General features: G+C 39.5%; 2 protein-coding genes and 2 long non-coding RNA genes across 5 annotated transcripts in view; 3 read left to right on the forward strand and 1 right to left on the reverse strand.

The window, feature by feature from the left end:
* LOC126927110 (uncharacterized) overlaps positions 1-21,622 on the reverse strand; it is a 332,444-nt gene that overhangs the window by 123,039 nt on the left and 187,783 nt on the right. The gene's annotated exons all lie outside the window — the stretch shown is intronic.
* LOC126927119 (6-phosphofructo-2-kinase/fructose-2,6-bisphosphatase-like) overlaps positions 1-21,622 on the forward strand; it is a 129,440-nt gene that overhangs the window by 6,962 nt on the left and 100,856 nt on the right. The gene's annotated exons all lie outside the window — the stretch shown is intronic.
* Positions 1,053-15,662, forward strand: LOC126927152 (uncharacterized). Its single transcript, XR_007715224.1, has 2 exons — positions 1,053-3,509; positions 15,271-15,662. It is a non-coding gene; the product is annotated as an uncharacterized LOC126927152 (long non-coding RNA).
* On the forward strand, positions 5,347-11,030 carry LOC126927142 (uncharacterized). Its single transcript, XR_007715214.1, has 2 exons — positions 5,347-5,799; positions 10,530-11,030. It is a non-coding gene; the product is annotated as an uncharacterized LOC126927142 (long non-coding RNA).

The following is a 21,622-nucleotide window of genomic DNA, read 5'->3' on the forward strand; positions in this document are numbered from 1 at the left end:
TTGTGACGGTATACTTCGTCGTGTATTGATTAATTGTTTGGCTACTCGGAGTTGCAGTCTTTCGTATTCTTCCGCTAGCTCACTGCCGCGCGCGATCTCTCCCTCGTCTAAAGTTACGATCTGGTGTTGTAATGCACGGAGTTCCTTCTCGACGGTTTCTAGACGTTCTTTAATTTGAAGCAAGTCGATCTCTTCCGAACAGCCTGATTGTTCAATGTCGTCGAGTTTTTTTTCGAGGCGTGTAAACTGGGCGATATAGTAGCTCCGGCGTCGACGCAAGACGGCAAGTTCGTTTCCGGTTGCCATTATTTTTTATGTAATTGATAATGAAATCGTTTGAACTTACTTCTGTTGGCGATTGTCCACTTTGTGGCAGGAGGCTGTGTGGTTGCGTTTCAACCACCGAATTATACCTCTTCAAAGGTGACGACCCTTTACGTTACTGACCTCGCTGGGGTGGTAACGCTTCCGCTGCTGGTTGTGTTGGATTCACGTGGCACTGTATGAGAGTGGGTGTCACTGGCGTGCACTTTTCACTTGACACAGTATCCGGCTCGAAGGACCATGTTTAATCGAGCTATCGCGGGGAGACGCGGTCGTTAGAATACGCGTCAACGAGAGTCGTAAATTCCCGTTACGATTAGAATAATCGACACCACGAATAGTTCGATCCCCGTATTTCGGTTAGGATAATCGGGGTGGTTGATGCGGTATAACACTGGAAGTCAGAGTTATAATAATGTATATTTCCAACACTTTATACAATCACACAAAGTAGTAACGCCGTTGATTAAGATACAGATAACGAGAGAAGAGTTAGTCTTGAATTAGAGAAGGAGAGCTTTAGGCGCTCTAGGCCCTTGAGAGTTATAGGAACTGTCGGAGTTCTGGATAAGTGAGAGCCTTAGAAGACTCTAGGCCGTGTAGGCACCTTGAGAAATGATGAAGGAACTCAGAAAGATACAGGAACGGTGAGAGTTGTAGGAAATGTAGGAACTCTAGGCACCGTGAGAGACGATCAAACTCTAAAGTTTTATTCTAATGTGAATTTTTTTTTTTTTTTTTTTTTTTTATTTATTAGAATATTTACAATCAATTCTCGTTGAGAATTTTCAGTAACTTAATTTGGCGTGATACAATGACATGGATTATAATAGCTTTATATTGTTGATTCTAGTAGGACTAAGGGTTTAATCTAGTGGGTATTTTCTTTTTAGTCTGCGGATCTGGTCCGTCGTGTCCAGTAGTTGGGTGACTAGTGGGTTGTGGTGGTTGTTGACTCTTGTGCTATATCTGCTTCTGGACTTGTGTATTTCATCTTTGACTGTAGGTATCTTGAGGTCTCGGTGGATTGTTTCGTTGGTAACATACCAGGGTGCATTTAATAGGGATCTTAGCGTTTTCGATTGGAAGCGTTGGAGTATTTCAATGTTGGAGTTACTTGCTGTTCCCCATAGTTGGATTCCGTAGGTCCAGACAGGTTTTATTACGGCTTTGTAGAGGGTTATTTTGTTCTGTATGTTTAGTTTGGAGCGTCGGCCCGTGAGCCAATAGAATTTTCTTAGTTTTTCCTTTAGTTGCTTTGTTTTTTCCGAGATATGTTCTTTCCAAGTTAGCCTCCTGTCCAGGGTCATGCCCAGGTATCTTACGGAGTCCTTGCTTGGGATTATTGTGTTGTTAATGGTAACCTGGGGGCAGGTTTGTTTTCGGAGCGTGAAGGTTACATGGGAGGATCTTTTTCGTTTATTTTAAAACCCCATTTTTGGAACCACTTTTCCATGGAGTCGAGACTTCGCTGGAGAGTGTATGAGGCAATTGCCGGGTCTGCGTGGGTAGCTAATAGTGCTGTGTCGTCGGCAAATGTTGCTATTGTTACCTCGTTTGATATGGGTAAGTCGGCAGTGTAGATGGAGAATAGTAGGGGTCCGAGGACACTACCTTGCGGTATGCCGGATTCTATTGGGAATGTTACGGAAGTGGCGCCTAGACATTTAACTATGAATTGTCTGTTGGTAAGGTAGGATTTTAAGATGGAGTAGTATGGGTGGGGTAGGATTTTTTTAAGCTTGTAGAGTAGCCCTTCATGCCATACTTTATCGAATGCCTGTTGGATGTCTAGGAATACGGCTGAGCAGTATATTTTCTTTTCAAGGGTTTGGCTGATCATGTGGGTTATGCGGTGGATTTGCTCTACTGTTGAGTGTTGTTTTCGGAAGCCGAATTGGTGATCTGGGAGAGTTTTCAATTCTTCTAGGAGTGGAAGGAGACGATTCGTGAGCATCCTCTCGAGTAGTTTAGACAGGGTAGGTAAGAGACTGATTGGGCGATAGGAGCTGGCTTCATATATTGGTTTACCGGGTTTGGGGATGAGGGTGATTAGTGAGATTTTCCACGCCTTAGGAAAGTGTTCTAGGCGGAGGATGGCGTTGAAGATTGATGCGATGAGTGCGATCCCTTTTATGGGGAGTTCCTTGATTGCTTTATTTCCTATTAGGTCGTGACCTGCTGCTTTCTTGGGGTTTAGGCGACTGATTGCTTCTATGATCTCTGCAGAAGTGAAGGGTTGAATAGGAGGGGACATTTGGAAGGGAGTGTGCAGGTATTCGGTGACGTCCGCTGCAGCTATGGAGGAATGGGGTTGGAATACTTCAGTCAGGTGTTCAGCAAATATGTTGGCTTTTTCTATAGGGCGACGCGCCCATCCACCCTGCGGGCGGCGGATTGGAGGTATTATTTGTGGGGGGGCGCGTGAGTTTCCTGGAGGCTTTCCATAGTGAGTAGTTTGAGTCGGCTGTGGGGGACAGGCTGGCGAGATATTTGTGAAAACGGTCGTTATTGTAGTTCTTTATGGTTTTGGATAGTTTTCTAGTTGCGTTATTTAGTTTGCGTTTGTCCTCCGGTGTTCTATGGGTCTGCCATATCCTTCTTAGTCTACGTTTTTCTGCTATTTTTTTTTAATATGTACTGGGGGTATTCGTGATTGCTGATGGACGTTTTTGCCGGTGTGGAGACGCGGATAGCGTTTATTATGCTCGCATTTAGGTATTCCGTGGCTGCTTCGATTTCGTCATTGGTTTTTAGTGAGGTTGAGGCTGAAGTTGTGCGGGTAAAGACTTCTCTAAAGAGCTGCCAGTTGGTGTGTTGGTTATGAATGGAGCCATTAGGTGTATTCTCGATGATGGTTGAACTGACTGTTACTATCACGGGGTAATGATCAGAGGAGAGATCGGCCGAGGAATTGATTTGGACGTGTCTTGGCGAGATATTTTTGGTTATGAAGAAATCAAGGAGATCGGGTATTTTGTTTGTGTCGGTGGGCCAGTGTGCGGGTTCGTATGTGGTAAGGTAGTTGAGGTTGTTGGTTATTATGCTGTTGAGGAGGTTTTTGCCTCTTACTGTAACCAGTCTGCTACCCCATTGGGTGTGTTTAGCGTTATAGTCTCCTCCGGCTATATATCTGTTGCCCAGGGTGTCCAGGAAGTGGTCGAAGTATTCTTTGGCGATGGAGTGTCTGGGAGGGCAGTATACAGCTGAGGTGGTGATTGTACCATGATAGTCTTCTATTGCTACGTTTGTTGCTTGGAGGTAGTCTTTCTGGAATGGTGGAAGTTCGTAGTGCTTGATGTTTGCTTTGATTATGATTCCGGTGCCGCCGTGGGCCTTTCCGCTGGGGTGTTGGGTATGGTAGAACTTGTATCCGTTTATGTTCAGGTAGTTTTTGTCGGTGAAGTGGGTTTCAGATATGAGCATTATGTCGATTAGCTGGTGTTTTAGGAAGAGTTCTAGCTCAAGTTTGCGTTGCGCTAGACCATTGGCGTTCCACAGAGCTATGCGTCTTGGTTTTATTTTGTGTCTGGGCGTATTAATTTTTCCATTATGATTGTTAATAGCGATAGCAAATTGTTTATTTGCTCTGATTGTTTCTCTATTAGTTTTTCAAGTCTAGAGACGTTGTCTGTGTTAGGTGAGGTGGGGGCACTATTTTGGGGAGGATCCCTGTGGCTATTTGGTTTATTTTGAGTGCCTTGTACCGCTTGGGCATAGGAGTTTGAGGGAGTGGTGAGTTTGATAGGGCCGGGTGTTTGATTGGTTGGGGGGATTGGGATAACGGTGGATTTCGGCGAGCTGGGTGTTTGGTAATTTTCCTCTTTTGTTCTAAGTTTGGGGTATTTGCTTGAGTACAGAGTTTTGTAGGCTGAGCAGCCTTTGTAGTTGGCAGGATGATCACCTTGACAGTGGATGCACTTCGCTGGGGTTTCCGGTGATTTCCTGCACTGGTCGGTGGGGTGTGTACCTGCACATTTGAGGCAGCGGAAGGTGTGGTTGCAGTATTTCTGTGTGTGCCCATATCTTTGGCACCTTTTGCATTGGACTATCTCCTTTTTGGTTTGCGGTGGTTCAAATTTAACGATGGCGTTCATTATGCGACTGATATTGTAGATTTCCTTGTTGTTTGGTTTCTGTTTTAAATCAATGAAAAATAGGGATAGCGGGTCTTTTGTGACTCTATGCCTTATGTTGCTGACATTGGTGACTTCGTGGCCGAGTTTCGATAGTTCTATTTTTAGTTCGTCGATGTCTGCGGAGTGGTGGATGTTTCGTAGCACCACCCGAAAAGGTCTTTCTTCTTTGAGTTGCTAGGTGTGGAAGTTGGCGTTCAGGGCCCTGAGTGTCTTGGTGAGCTTCCTGTAAGCTTCTGGATTCGTAGGCAGAATTTTTACCTGATTGTTGGTTATCTTCAGGTTATAGTCCTCCTTGGAGATATCTCTCTCTAAGGACTTGGTCATTGTCTGGATGTCGATGATATCGTTAATAAATATTGGTGGGGGAGGGGGGCGTCTCTGTGCGTGGTGGTTAAGTGGTGAGCCTGCGGTTTCCATGGCATCGTTGGTGGATTCCAAAATTGCGAACCTGTTGTGGGTGTTAATTTGCGTTGGTGGATGTTCGTTCGAGTTTGTGTCTGCTGGTTCGGTTTTGCGTTTTTTCGCCTTATTGGCGTCGTTGGCACGGGGGGATATGCAGAATTTCTGCCACGGGGGGAGTAGCGCGGGGTAGTGATGGGTTTGGACAGGCGAGCCTGGTCGTGATTGTTGGGCCATCATCGAGCTAGCTATTTCAATATGAATAACTAGTCGTGAGGCTATGCGGCAGGGATCGGGTTGGGGTTAGGTGCGTAGGCTTTTCTTCTCTCTGGCGGATAGGAAACACTTGGGAAGATAGGAGCACGTTGTGTTCACTTTCGACGGTTGGGCGACACGTGTTGTTTTCGAACTTCACTGGGCACTAGAGGCACGTCTGCACGCTTCGGCACTCGACAGCGAACTGATTCTAATGTGAATGCGGAGGAAAGCTTGGTATGGGTGTGCCCTTTGAACGAAGAACGCGGATTCGTTGCTTACATTTTCAGTTAGTAAAGTGAGGGAAATAATCCGCGATGTCGATTGGTTGGGACCAATGTTAGGAAGGAAGAGAGGAGGAAGAAACCTCCTACCAACTTGGGTCCTAGGCGACATTGTTTATAGGGAAACTCAGATTTTCGGTTAGGTATATCTCCGCTTTCTTCGTTATTCTTAAGAGCACATAATAAACCCAAGGACCTTTCTAAAAACCGGCCGAAAACACTTCTGAAATTAGAAAGTCTTTTCTGGCAAACAGATGTGCTTAGACCATGTGTGCGAACAATGCAGCTAGAATTGCAACTTTATAGTGGGTCCTTGGGCCTATGGAGTGTTAGAAGGACGACAGGTAGACCGTTGGTTGGCAAGCCGCGCGGGATGGCGTGCAGATGTGTTGCGCGGCGTAACAATTATAATTACAATACGAAGTTGATGTGTACTTATTAACCGTGTACTATAACGAAACTTAAATCATACCATGATTTGAATATTATATCGCAGGTCTACTTTATTAAAGCTTATGTTTAAAATCAGCCATTGTTCCCTGACTTTGCATAAGCTAGGTTTTAATGCTTTGAGGACCTCGATGTACGAACCATTCCATGACTTAGGCAAAAGTCTATATACTTTAGTATATAGTACATAGATAGCGTATATACCTTCTAGATCTCTAAATCAATGCTTTTGCGTAGGAATTTGCATGGCGCGATCAAGATAAGCTGCGCTATCGTTATCCATGGGGAGAAAGCTACATCGACGCCATGCACCGCGTGGAACCGGTTATTGCTGAATTACAGAGATCCAACAACATCTTGGTCGTGTCTCATCAAGCTATTCTGCGCTGCATCATTGGCGTTTTCACAGATAAAAAACCGGAAGAGGTGCCTTACGCTGAGGTGCCACTGCATACCGTCATCCGAATCAGCAGCCAGGGTTACAATTACAAGGTGGACTTCTTCAAGTTACCCATAGAGTGCGTAAACACGATTCGCGTGAAGCCGAATAATTGTAGCGCGGACAGAACCGCGGACGATGCTCTGCTCACAGTCCCAGCACATTTCGACATACCGGATCCTTGGCGAAATCTTGGCAGCGGACCCACTCCCGTACAACAACACTGAGAAACCGCTCGGAGATCCACGATCACGTCGAAAATTCGATGTCTGTTTGTTTGTAACCCCTGGAGCTTTCAGCAGTGATGTCTTCTTGGAATATTTTTGCTTTTGAATTCAGGCAGGGGATGAAGATTTGAAATATCATGCAAGTATGGATTGAATATATTTTTAGTACGTATATATGTATAAGTAGATCGCTTTAAGGTATCTTTAAGAAATACAGATTCGATGAGACGGAAGATGATGATATCGGAGTCAATTCTAGATAAATAGATTGGATAGATCGCGTGAAAGAAACGACATGTAAATTCAAATAATCGTTATCGATACTGGAAATTTATTTCTGAAATATTCTCATGAATTTTCTCATGAATCCCGAGAAACTTAGGTCGTTTCAACTTTGACTTGTTTATCGTCGAGTTCCGTTACCTTCGCGGGATGTACTCCGATTGTCATGTTTTTCCTCGTTGATTCTGTTCCCATTGGCAATAATTTAGTATCCTGCTGCTGGAGCCCTCTATACGTTATGTTTAAGCAGTTTAATTTTAATAATCACATACAAGTCAAATGTTACATTAACTCTAATATGTCGCAGATGACTATCGCAAGAAATATTTTAATTGTACATCGTAAAATTCAGAAAGACAGGCAATCTTTTAAATTGTAGGAATGCGAAACATGTCTTTCGTATTAAATTCTATTTCAAAATATTGATATAATATATACAACGAACACACGAAAGACAGTTTTTTTAGTATTGTACTATTTATAGGTGATAGAATTTTAGATTTATGTATTTTCGTTTGCCTAGTTCCTAGCACAACGATTGTAAGCCTTGAGATTTGGACGATATTAGGATTTTTATTACTGTAAAGTACAATTGAAAGATACTATATCGTAGCGTTATATAAAGTTTGACTATAAAACGGACCTGATATCATTGTTAACAAAGAAATAACGAATATTGTATTTTTCGAGTGTGTATGAGTGTTCGAACGATAGATGTATATTTCTACGCACAAAATTAGCGGTATACTGTGCTACGGTCTCATTAAGAAATGTCAAACATTCGAGCAAAGTATTTTTCTCTACGAAGGAAAGCGCGAGAAATAATCAACAGAGGCGATTAAGAAAGAAAAAAAATCGATATCGAATGGTGCCTGCTTCTGTCGATATACTGTTACGTTTCACTTAGAGTTATATTCTATCTCGTGGACCGCATAAACATGCATAATATTTTATTAGGCATCACGTGGAAATCTCCGAGCAATCTATTTATCCAGAACAAGCTCGAGGATTCGTAAAATGTGAATAGAATAAAAAATAAATAAGCCTTACGGAACTAATTTATTCTGAGATGAACTAAGTACGGCAGAGGGCAAATTAATTTTCTATACAAGTATACAAATGGCACAAGTTATCTAGTCCATTCATTGCTGAACATTCTGGCGTTCTTTCTTTTCTCTTTTGCTATGCGGGAATCGACATAAAAAATTATACAGCGTTCTAAATGTTAAGTCGTATTAATACCTTTTAAACTCCTTTGTTTGTTTGTTTTTTAATTGTGTATTGTATTTTCGAGCTATCGCGGGGAGACGCGGTCGTTAGAATACGCGTCAACGGGAATCGTAAATTCCCGTTACGATTAGAATAATCAACACCACGAATAGTTCGATCCCCGTATTTCGGTTAGAATAATCGGGGTAGTTGTTGCGGTATAACACTGGGAGTCACAGAGTTATAATAATGTATATTTCCAACACTTTATACAATCACACAAAGTAGTAACGCCGTTGATTAAGATACAGATAACGAAAAGAAGGATTATTCTTAGATGAGAGAAGAAGAGCTATAGGAGCTCTAGGCCCTTGAGAGCTGTAGGAGCTGTCGGACTTCTGAATACTGTGAGAGCGGTAGGAGACTCTAGGCCGTGTAGGCCTAACATAACTTCCGCAATTAACATTCAATGACTCGTGTGTATGACTAGAATGATTCAATAGAAACAGGTACAGCTTTGAATAAGTTTGACTAGATAAAAAGTGATTATCAAGTAAACTGCGAACATGCATTTGTGAGAAACTTATGAACGTACGTAATATGCAAAAATATATAAAGTACGCAAAATAGAGTAGTCGTTAGAATATTTAGTAAAGCAAGTTTCTGCTTAGGTTGCATTCCTTCAGCAGTATCCATAAAAATATGAATTTGAATAAATATTCGCAGTTTACTATTCAAGACCCTGATGGAAGCTTAGACAAAGTCTTAACCACAAATCTTAAAAAATCAGCAAAAGTACAAATATTTCATAAAGTTTCACCATTGTTTCAATGAGAAACGACGAGATTCAATAAAATCCCGTCAGTATCCATTTTAAATGCCCGAGTATCCATTTGGCAGTATAATCCCCAGTATCAATTTGGCAGTATAATCTCTTTGTTTACTCGCCAAATGGAGGTCCAAGCTTCTCAGCATTCTGTCTTGAATCTCCTGGTCGTGAGACGAAGTACTTTTCCATAAACCAGTTCTACAATGCGCCATTCTCGGCTCGTTCCTCGAATAAATCCCCAGACGAAAGGCAGAGTAATTCGATTGAGACGACTTCGAGTTTACATCCCATTTCGTTTCGGGAACAACATTCTTCATGAACCCCACTGTAGCTCTGCGACAGGTGTCATAACCCAACAGTTGAATCTTTTTACCGTGAATCGCGTCGAATTGAGGCTTATTTAATTTGCTGTTAGTCACTCGGTTCATGATTGTTTCAACGGAGTCGGGTGTTCCGGGAAGATTCTCGAACACTTTGCGAAGAACTTCATTTGTCAGGTCTTCCTCGCTGCTGGACTCACCTGACGAAAAGTTCTAGGTGTTAACTTTGTGTCTGGTTGAATTAACTGTAAAAACGTAAAAAGGCAGAACGAGGCACGAAAACTGTTACATATCGATTCCGGTTTGTAAACCAATTTTAAAGAATTATTATTTTCTATGATAGTAACAAAAAATCAAAATCAGTAAAAATATCGATTTCTACGTCCATTATGTTTTGATTCTATACTTTGTACGGTTCTGCCTTCTTTACATTACAAAAACAATATTTAAAAAATTGTTTGCTAATATCATAACTACATCACAAGATATTTGTTTGTTTCATTATTGTAGTATCGGAAAAAAGGACAGGATTAGGATAATTTAGATTTGTAAAATTCTCCTAATACTATTTATTTAAGATAAATAAAAATAACAGAGATTAATTGGACAGAGAACGATAAATGTTCAACTTGAACTAAAACACAAAAGTCTTATTCCACTCAAATCACTCTGTAAATGAAACATTTAAGTGGGGTATAAATTACTCCGTTCTATAGTATTTCAGGGTTAAGGTTTCAATAAAAATTGATTTACGAATAAAAGAAAGATATGCTCGTGTTGCATCGTAGGTACTACGCGGTCGTAAATCCTATTCGCCGCCATGTAGCCGGAATGAAAGCAATACCATTAGCGATACTAACAGCCTGCCTTATTTGGGTGCTGGCGATTGTTCTGTCGATGCCTGCTGCTCTTTTCTCTCACGTGATGAACGTCGACATAACAACTAACTCCAGCATCCACATCTGTAACCCTTTCCCCGTGGAATTAGGCGAGTATCTCACACGCTGAAATATTGGACATTTCTCCGTGTTTTCATTTCACACCCACGAAGTCGTATTAATTTATTTCTCGTTCTGAAACGCAGGGGCAAGCTATAGGAGAGGGGTGGTGCTGTTCAAGTTCCTGGCCTATTACATCATTCCCCTATTCATCATATCAGCATTTTATTTTCAAATTGCACGACACCTTCAACTGTCCACCAGGAACATGCCCTGCGAATTATCTGCAATGCAGCGGCTGGAGCAAATTCGATCACGCAGAAAGGTTGAGTGAATCGATATTATTATGAAATTATACAATTTTCAAGTAAATCTAATTTTGACACAAAAGTTCTATATTTGGTATACAAATATTTGGTATACAGGTATACCAGTGAAAAGGTGTAGAACAGAGATATTGAAATTGCTACCTGTATGATATTTTTATGAAATTACACTGCTTATATATGCAGTCAGCTTGGAAATAAATTTAAATTGTAATAAATTGTTACTTAGACTGTGATGTAAATTGAGTTATAGCTATAAATTATTTACTTTGAAAAAATTTCACGCTCATCATGTACCCGAGTAACAAGGTGCAAGAAGAAGCGGAATTAATTTAGCGCAAATCTCGAGTCGATGGTGCAATTGTTATAAACTATACTTTACTTACGCAATCTTCGATACGATCAATAATAAGATTATGTAATACGACCTTAAGCCAATATACGGTTAAGCATCGATGAAACAAGTCTAGTCCAACAACTAGAAGAAGGCGTTCCATAACTTCCGGGATAGAATGCTTTTGTGTTTTAGTTCAAGTTGAACATTTATCGTTCTCTGTCCAATTAATCTCTGTTATTTTTACTTATCTTAAATAAATAGTATTAGGAGAATTTTACAAATCTAAATTATCCTAATCCTATCCCTTTTTCCCGATACTACAATATCTATAATAAGATTTCGCAGGTATCTGCCTCAGATCGACCGCGACCTTAGCAGATTTAGTCATCGCTCAATTGATCCTGTAAATATGCTTTCAACGTCTCGACACCGTTGTCGTTAGATAATACGCCTTTGCCTCAACTTTTGAAATATTACGTTAAATAAATTCTCAAGTTCGATATTTAACTTCTTTCGCAGAAGTCTTTTTTATCAGAAAGATAAATGGAGATTAGCTGGAAGAAAACGTCGCCAAGAGAAATAGTCTTTTCACAGCCGAGGAACAAATCTGGGAAGAGTGCAGGCGTTCTAGCATCTACGAAAAATAAAGAGGCGATAACTCGTAGTCGTTCGAGCGAATGGATCATTTTGATTCGCATACAGCGTGTCTTGGTATGGATTGCCAGCGGATAGTAGTTAAATCGAATCTCTCGTCCAGGCGTAATTCTCAGCCGTTATCTAGAGGTGATTTGTCATCGCTGTATTTATAGGCCAATCGATTATATTATTTGTCCGAATTGTTCCATGAAATTGTATTAATCTCGAAACTCTATTTTCACGAAACATAGCTACCGTTATTACTACTACGAAATGGCTCTTTGTTATCAAAATGGAATAGAGAACGGTTGAATGCATTTGACGGATGAAAACATTGGAAAAGTAGAAGTAAGAACCGTGGTTATTGAAGGTTCTGTCGTATCTTCGCTAGACACGCTTCGATGCCACCTTCTATCGAATTAGTCGAAGTGAATCAGAATATCGAGCCGCCTGTGAAGTGATTTTTAAATCAGACAACAAAGACTTTCTGTTATCGAGTATTTTAATACACTGACTTGGTGTATTAGATCAAGCCATTGTACTCACGTTGCATAAAAAGGAATACATTTCGATTGAAATAATAATTGGTCGAAAGACTTGATCAAATATGCGAACGATATTCATCTTAAATTGTGTACGAAGTTTTCAAATAAATTATTGTTTTATATACAACAGAAACGAGGAAGACGTAGAGTTGGCTCGTTGAAGAAACTTCATTGGTCATTGATACGTCGATGTACTTTAAGATGATCGACCGTCACTTTTCATTCAAATACAATACGGAAAGTGAAATTGGATTACATGCTAAAGATATTGCCAGAGAATATCCCGATCTATAATGATTTATAATTAGCATTCTATCCCGGAAGTTATGGAACGCCTTCTTCTAGTTGTTGGACTAGACTTGTTTCATCGATGCTTAACCGTATATTGGCTTAAGGTCGTATTACATAATCTTATTATTGATCGTATCGAAGATTGCGTAAGTAAAGTATAGTTTATAACAATTGCACCATCGACTCGAGATTTGCGCTAAATTAATTCCGCTTCTTCTTGCACCTTGTTACTCGGGTACATGATGAGCGTGAAATTTTTTCAAAGTAAATAATTTATAGCTGTAACTCAATTTACATCACAGTCTAAGTAACAATTTATTACAATTTAAATTTATTTCCAAGCTGACTGCATATATAAGCAGCGTAATTTCATAAAAATATCATACAGGTAGCAATTTCAATTTCTCTGTTCTACACCTTTTCACTGGTATACCTGTATACCAAATATTTGTATACCAAATATAGAACTTTTGTGTCAAAATTAGATTTACTTGAAAATTGTATAATTTCATAATAATATCGATTCACTCTACCTTTCTGCGTGATCGAATTTGCTCCAGCCGCTGCATTGCAGATAATTCGCAGGGCATGTTCCTGGTGGACAGTTGAAGGTGTCGTGCAATTTGAAAATAAAATGCTGATATGATGAATAGGGGAATGATGTAATAGGCCAGGAACTTGAACAGCACCACCCCTCTCCTATAGCTTGCCCCTGCGTTTCAGAACGAGAAATAAATTAATACGACTTCGTGGGTGTGAAATGAAAACACGGAGAAATGTCCAATATTTCAGCGTGTGAGATACTCACCCAATTCCACGGGGAAAGGGTTACAGATGTGGATGCTGGAGTTAGTTGTTATGTCGACGTCCATCACGTCAGAGAAGAGAGCAGCAGGCATCGACAAAACAATCGCCAGCACCCAAATAAGGCAAGCTATTAGTAGCGCCAATGGTACTGCTTTCATCCCGGCTACATGGCGCCGAAGAGGATTTACGACCGCGTAGTACCTACGATGCAACACGAGCATATCTTTCTTTTATTTGTAAATCAATTTTTATTGAAACCTTAACCCTGAAATACTATAGAACGGAGTAATTTATACCCCACTTAAATGTTTCATTTACAGATGGCTGTTGTGCGTGTATTTATTACTGTTGAGAAATGGTTGTTATTTATACGTTCCGAGCTGTCTCGTGCAACAAATGTACCAACTGTAATATTAATATGTTGGCAAGATAGAAATCTTAGATTATATATAGATTTCTGTTTTACAATTTATTTATTATTTTATTTTATTTGCTTTATTACTAAATTTATTACTATTGGACAAGGGTGTTTAACGCCTTCTGTTTTATTAAACGTCACTAACGATACTAATTCAAATATGCAGATAGATCCTGATAATTATTTGACATGGAAGAAATCAAAATTATTTAGCAACGTATCGTTTGTTGGAAATAAGCGTTGTGTTAATAAAATGATATGTAATTTTCAATATAGCGTTAATTGGATTGTTTATAAATGCAGTATTGCAGGGTTAAGATTAAATGATGTCTGATTAAATGAATTCTTCAGTTATACTTTATTTTAACGTTGAACTTTCTTATTAATGTAAATTAATTGATTTTCTTAATAGCGAAAAGGAAATTGGACGTTTGAGATTTCATTTCGATTACTGATTAAAGAGTCGATTGGTCCATTAATGGGGCGGAACTTCACTAAAGTTAGGACGACCAGCCTATCCCTGAGACAACAATTTCCTCAACCGTAACTGGGTTTGACAACTTACCTCTCGGCTGATAACGCGGTCAGAGTGAAAACTGAGACACCGACTGAAATATCCTTGACGCACTCCGATAATTTGCAAACTGTCTGTCCCCACGGCCATGAATCGAATGTGAATATAACAGACGTGAGTGGTACACTCGTTAGGATCACCTGAAATAACCGAAAATTAAAATTAAAAATATACACGTGTATTTTATTGTATTGTATTTCCACGGTCAATTGTACTCGTGTTATTCAATCTACCCTTTATCGAAATTTTATTCGAATATTTTTCTGTACTTTTGCGAAATTTAATTGAATTCTACGAATATATGGGAAACGTTTTAAAATCTGTTTCGTTGAAAACCCTTTATCGAAATTTTATTTGAATATTTTTCTGTAATTTTGCGAAATTTGATTGAATTCTACGAATATATGGGAAACGTTTGAAAATCTGTTTCGTTGAAAACGACGCCTTCGACATTTCGATAGGTGAGAGCGATAAAATAAACAATACTTGATATTATATTTGTACGGCATCGAGCATATAGTAAAATTATTAGGAAAACATTTATCAGGATTCATTGTTATCGAGAAAATTAAAATAAAAACAATCCGCGATTATGATACAGAAAAATCTATTAAAATTATTCGTGATGAATTCACATCCCACGTCCTTTTATCATACTGTGTAACGTTCACTCAATTTGCGAAAAAAAGATTCCCTCATTAACTCGCTAAATTTCGTCTGTAATACGGACGTCTCTGATGAATTTCGAGATAAAAGGGGGATATTAACAGGAACGTTTTGTATTGAATATTATAATAAAAAATGTAGATTAAGCGAATTTTCTGCAATTTCATGCGGGATGTACAAATTTCGTCGTATGATCGAACACTCAATTATGGTGTTGCACTTTTTTCTCAGTGTTAATCGTGAAATACACATTTTCTTTTTGTTTAAGCATGATCGTTCGAACACTATAATCGAGAAAATATTTATTTATGATTTTCACAGATGATATCGTATGGATCGCATTAATCTTTGATTATTCTCCGTCCGGCTATAAATTGTCCATGGATCAAGATGTATAGCTACATATATCATAAAGTAAGCTCGATATCCACGAAAATAAGCGCGTTTATAATCGAACTCGCTATTGGTCCACGATTACGTGTCCAGAACAACGGAATTTTAACGTCTGATTCAAGGTCTCATATAGCATGTGCTTCTTTTAGAAATTATTTATGAAAATATTTGAATATTTCTAGATGTTCTGTCGCGCAACACATCTGCACGCCATCCCGCGCGGCTTGCCAACCAGCGGTCTACCTGCCGTCCTTCTAACACTCCATAGGCCCAAGGACCCACTATAAAGTTGCAATTCTAGCTGCATTGTTCGCACACATGGCCTAAGCACATCTGTTTGCCAGAAAAGACTTTCTAATTCCAGAAGAGTTTTCGGCCGGTTTTTAGAAAGGTCCTTGGGTTTATTATGTGCTCTTAAGAATTACGAAGAAAGCGGAGATATACCTAACGAAAAATCTGAGTTTCCCTGTAAACAATGTCGCCTAGGACCCAAGTTGGTAGGAGGTTTCTTCCTCCTCTCTTCCTTCCTAACATTGGTCCCAACCAATCGACATCGCGGATTATTGCCCTCACTTTACTAACTAAAAATGTAAGCAACGAATCCGCGTTCTTCGTTCAAAGGGCACACCCATACCAAGCTTTCCTCCGTATTCACATTAGAATAAGCTTCAGTGTTTTCCATCGTCTCTCACGGTGACTAGAGTTCCTGCATAACTCTCACCGTTCCTATATCTCTCAGAATTTCCTACCACTGTCAAAGATCTAACGCCTAACTTCTAACATTAAGTCTCATACCGTGCTACTTTCATATCTATATGATCGCAGCGTGATAAGTTATTAAGTGTTTATATCTACTCAATCGTGTATACTAAGTGTTGGAAATATATATTTTAACTCTGTGAGCCACAGTGTTATCATACCTGAATCACCCCTATTATCTTAATCGAAATACGGGGATCGAACTATTCGTGGTGTCGATCATTCTAATCGTAACGGGAATTTACGACTCCCGTTGACGCGTATTCTAACGACCGCGTCTCCCCGCGATAGCTCGAAAATACACTAGAGATTTTTATGAACGTATTACGTGTGTGATAGAAAAAATTTTGAAATTTCGTTACTAGACCATTATGATCATATTGATAATATATGTAACAAACTAAAAAACATGTATAGAAGTTACAAGATATTTATTTCAAGCATACAATTCACAGAAATCGCTATATCATATAAAAATATATTGTATTATACAAGAATAATTATACATTTCTAGGAGACTTAAATTCTTCTATATTATATGTGATAATAAAGAGTAATGTCTGCGTATTTGTACGATATAATACATTTTATCAATATAACCACGACAGTCGGTAAAGACAATAAAACTGTCATAATATATATCCAGACAAATTTTCTACGATGGGCCCTCAGATGCTTTCGTGCGTTATCGTACCTACTTACATTCTACGCGAAATCGATGACGGAGAAAGTACCGGATGTTCTGATGTTCGCTCGCGACAGATTTATACGCGCGATCCGACAGTCTGAATAAATTCGATATATTGCCGGGATACAAATGACATGGGGTCCTAGCAACATTTTCCGATTGACGGGAAATCGAAATGTAAAAAAAAGGATCCCGACGAAGGAAGGAAAGATTTTTCTCATCTATATTCGGAATATTCATGGATTGTTAGTTTTTACCATTCCAGCTTTGTCGCAATTTATTTCCAACTTATTGGACATTCATTTTGATTTATTATATATATTTAGACGCGGAATACAATGGGTAGCAGATGGCTTTTTCAAGATGTATGAATCATAACCACAAGAAGTACAATTAAATATTTATCCCTTCCGTGTTAGTAAGCTGATGAATCTTTTGATTGTGGCTTGCAAGAATAATAGTAGATTAGTTTAATTCTACCCAGTTAATTATTCATGTAGAAATATGTTTTTACAAAATTTATGCTATGAAATTTTGAATACATTTTATATTTTACGAGAGGAAACTTTCGACACGTCTTGTCCATCTGAACGTTTCTCAAACGTGCACGAAATCTTTTTCCATTTTATTCGACGTCAGAGATCCTTTTTTTTAACGTCGGTCTTAAATGATACATTAGAGATAATATATACACATATTGTACTTTCTTACCAAAATATCGCCCAGAGCCAACGAAAATATGTAGATAGTGGATGTATTTTTTGCAGCCGAATCTGCACCCAATGTAATCATCATCAGTCCGTTCCCAAATACACCCACTATCAGGATTATTAAAAATATCCCAGGTACTATGTAGGTTTCCGGGCGATGGATGTATGGAATGTACCCACTCTCCTGGACCAGGCTCGTCACATTCGAATTCAAAGCCATCTGTAAAAGAATAAATCCACGTCTATGCGTTATGTATGTAACTATGCGTTATGTATTTTATTTTCATTTTCAAACGTTGTATAAATAAATAAGTCTCTTTTATATTTATCATTCAAAATATTTTAGTTGGAAATGGAAAGGAATAAGCCTTGCGCTATAGTGTGATTTTTCATTTTCCGATACGCCGTTCCTTTTGTCCCATGCAAAACCCACGCGTCCATATCTGGATGCTCGATAACGAACCGCGGCACAACAAAAACTAATCAGATCGATCGCGTTGCTATATGACCTTTCTACCATTTTAAATTGATATAAACTCAACGACAACGAGAACTTCGAACGCTGCACGGTACGGCATTTAGATGAGGATTTAGGACAAAAATCAGAATTTGCTGGCCGCGTTCGCACGCTTGCGGGCTACGTTTGCACGTCTGCAGGCCACTTTCTCAGCTTCTACAGTGCGGCGTTTGAATGAGGATTCGGGACAAACATTTTAAAAATATATATAATATGCAGTTTTCCAGAAACTTAATATCAGGGAATTCGATGTGAATAAAAGTCTGTTTACCAAATATCCCTTAGTATTTTCCCTACTTCCTGGTTCAGTTCAAATATTATAATTATTTATTGTTTTTGTCTAGTCTCTTTTCCTAAATTAAAAAAAATAAGATTTTTTGTCAGATATTATAAACATCTAGTAAAGAACAGAGTTTTTATGTAAAAAATTTTGTTGAGACAAGTGTGGTAAAGAATCAGCCTGCGTGACGCTGTTGAGAACTGTTCGACTCGAAAATGCTCGTCGATGCTATTTCGAAACTTCATATTCTGACGAGAAATCAATACAAAAGTAATTAGAATAGAAGCTACTATAATAGAAGCTACAAATTGTTTAGAAAGTCAATTTTCCATGGAAAAAGGTTACTATTGTTGACATGTATAGCAGCAGTCCTCAACTACCTAATGGTGAAATGAACGAATGGTTCAATATAAAAATTTACAGCTGGAAAGATAATTCCAGATTGACTATCATAATGTAAGGGTTTATAATGTAAAGTAGCAGCATTCAAAAGAACAAATAATTCTGAAGGCAAGCTGAATACGTAATTCCAATTTCTAAAAGTTTTTTCAGTTTCGTACCAATATAGACGACTGTTATCGAAAAAATTTTTCAGAAGTCGAACAATGAAAGTTGATAGAGTTGGTCAGTTTAATTTCCACGTGAATCGAATGTGTAATAGATGTCCTGATACCAATCGAATACTAACGATATCGCTTTAACGATACTTGAAAAGGAGTTCTAGCTCTTCTAATGAAGTAAAACGCAGATACACACGAATTAATGAAATCTCGTTCTACATCGTTTGATTTCCAAAGGAATTTCTTATCTTCTTAGGAAACAGTGTTTTATACGTAGTAACGATACCATCGATGAACGTATGTGTAAATTTCACGAGCTGAGTCGCGTATCTTGCACGATCGTATTCTTCGAAACTTTATGGCTCCCCATAACGATTCTCCCGTCTGTGAAACTACGTATTGTCTTGCTTCGTTACCGGCGAAGTTAAACGTGGTGTCGAAGTGATATTTCACGGATTTGATAAATAAGAGAAATGGAACGAAATCGATTGCGTTCGAAAGAAATTGCACCATCTGAGTTTAATTTATCCACGTCGCAGAAGCGCTGAAACCTCGTTATTTCACAAACATTTCCAACGATTTCATCACGCTTTCGTGATTTCGTGACTGGTAATATATTCCTTTCGATTCCCTGTTTGTAGAATTTTACGAAGATCTCTGCAGCTTCAGCGCGATGTTCCATGTCCCATGAATCAGACTAGATTTACGCCTGAACTTCGTGAACGAGTTTGAAGCGAATACAACGTGTGACGAGTTTCGTGCCATGCGTTAAAAGAGTCCAACTTAGTTTTCAAACAGTCAGTGAAACGTAAAGCAACCCTGGCCATGGTATAAAAGGATATACAGGGTGTTAAAGCTGTGGACGATATTTATAGGATTTTATATATTACATGTCAAACGTGAAGGTAATGAAAAAACGCTTATATAGAAAAATATTATTCGAGGCTTATTTTTTAATATACATAGTTGGTTAACGAATTATTTTCGAAATAAATATTTATCCAGGATAGTTATTCGAAAATCATTTTAAATTCACCGATAGCTGCATAGATCGATGAATCAGCTGATGAAACTTTCTCTTCATTCTATTCACATCTCGCGTTTCTCATTTTGAGTCAAATAGAAATTAAATATATAACAATGGAAATTCTATCGTCGTTTATTTTCTCAGGAACAAGGGACGTAAAGTTCGAGTAAAATAAAGAGAAAAAGCCGTAATTCATAAATTTTTACCGCAAAATTCAATTGTTTATGAATTGAAAAATAAGCTGTAAATCTTTTTGTGTGAGGTGATGGGCGTGATAGGTCTAGAATAATCACTCGTATCGTTAACAATAACAATTTATTAGTTTATGTTCGTGATATACACTCGTGCGTAGAACACGCGATACAATTATCGGTTCGCGGTTGCAAGTTCGAGCTCGGTGGGATACGTTTCGCGGTGCGATTCACGTCGGAACGATTGTACCAGATGTCGAGAAGTTCGGATTCGCTATTACGGCCAACTACCAACGGTCACTTCGGAATGGCGTCTCTCGCTCGTCTCGCGGCTCACGACAGAATTGAATGAATTTGTGTCGCGATGATGCTCCTTAGGAAAACTGTGCTTGGGTGTGTCTAAGGATACGAAATCATCGGATTCGTTGAGAAAAGCGTTAGTTCAGAGGGTGAGGGAAATGGACGTCGCTGTCAATTGGCTAAATCGTGAGTTGGTGGTTGGAAAGAGATGGCAACTGCCCTTGAGAGAAAGTTGCTAGCGAGGAGCGTCGTACGTGAGGAAAAGCAGATTTCCGTAGTGGGTGGTATGTGTAGGGACTATTGAGACAAAGGCTATCTGTTCCTTTAGAGAATCTTAGCTGCATGGATCCTAAGATTTATTGCGGGTCCTTAGGCTCGCTGTAAATATTCGGAGAGAGTGTATCGACATCTGGCAATCATCTGTTCGCAAGGTAGAGTCCTTGTGTAGCGAGGCACGGGACAGAAACCGTTGGGAAGTTTGCTGTCGAGTGCCGCTACAGTACCCCCTTACCAGTGACAACGTTTATCTTTTTTTCTTACATCTCGCAGGTAGTTATGACCTATTATCTTATCGCAGACCCGCCTGAAAGCGATCAGGAAAGCGAACTCTCCTGCCCGCGCGCGTGGTGTGATGAACTCCTGAGTCATCTTCGCTTTGCTGTGCCTGCTCGGCGTTTTGCGTAGTTGTGGTTTTGCGCGGTATAAACGTAACGAGGGTTTCTGCGCTGGTTTCTCGTTGCTGTTGTTCAATGTCGTCGGATACAATAAAAGCGGGTTTCAAACGATCTATGGAGACTATTACGTTTTTATTGTTTATTTTGACGGTGAAGGTCTTTGTTCCACGCTGTATAACCTGGTAAGGTCCGTCGTAAGGCGGTTGTAACGGGCCACCGCTCGCGTCGTGGCGTACGAATACGTATGGTGATGTTTCGAGCTCGCGGAACACGAAAGTTTTCTTGTCGCCGTGTCGCGTAATCGAACGAGGCCTGATTTTCTCAATTCGCTCCTTTAAACGGTTCGCGAATTCCGAGTTGGGCTGTTGCTTTGTCGGTGCGAAAAATTCTGTCGGCAATCGTATGCCGGTGCCGTAAACCATTTCAGCGGCCGTCGCGTTCAGGTCCTCCTTGATAGCGGTTCTTATGCCAAGTAAAACAATTGGTAGGATTTCTACCCAGTTGCTCGTATTGTGACATTTTATTGCTGCCTTTAATTGCCGATGTAAACGCTCTACCATCCCGTTGGACGCGGGGTGATAGGCTGTCGTGCGTAGATGCTTAATGCCGAGCAACCGGCACAGTTCGTTAAATAAGTTTGATTCGAATTGGCGTCCTTGGTCGGTTGTTATTTTTGCAGGCACGCCAAAACGAGCTATCCATGTAGAAAGGAGGGCCGAGGCAACGGTTGTCGCTTCCATGTCGGCGATGGGGATGGCTTCAGGCCAACGCGAGAAACGGTCTATGCACGTTAGACAATATCGGTAGCCTTGCGAATATTGCATCGCG

The sequence above is a fragment of the Bombus affinis genome, unplaced genomic scaffold (assembly GCF_024516045.1).
Source record: "Bombus affinis isolate iyBomAffi1 unplaced genomic scaffold, iyBomAffi1.2 ctg00000075.1, whole genome shotgun sequence".
In the NCBI taxonomy this organism is placed as follows: domain Eukaryota; kingdom Metazoa; phylum Arthropoda; class Insecta; order Hymenoptera; family Apidae; genus Bombus; species Bombus affinis.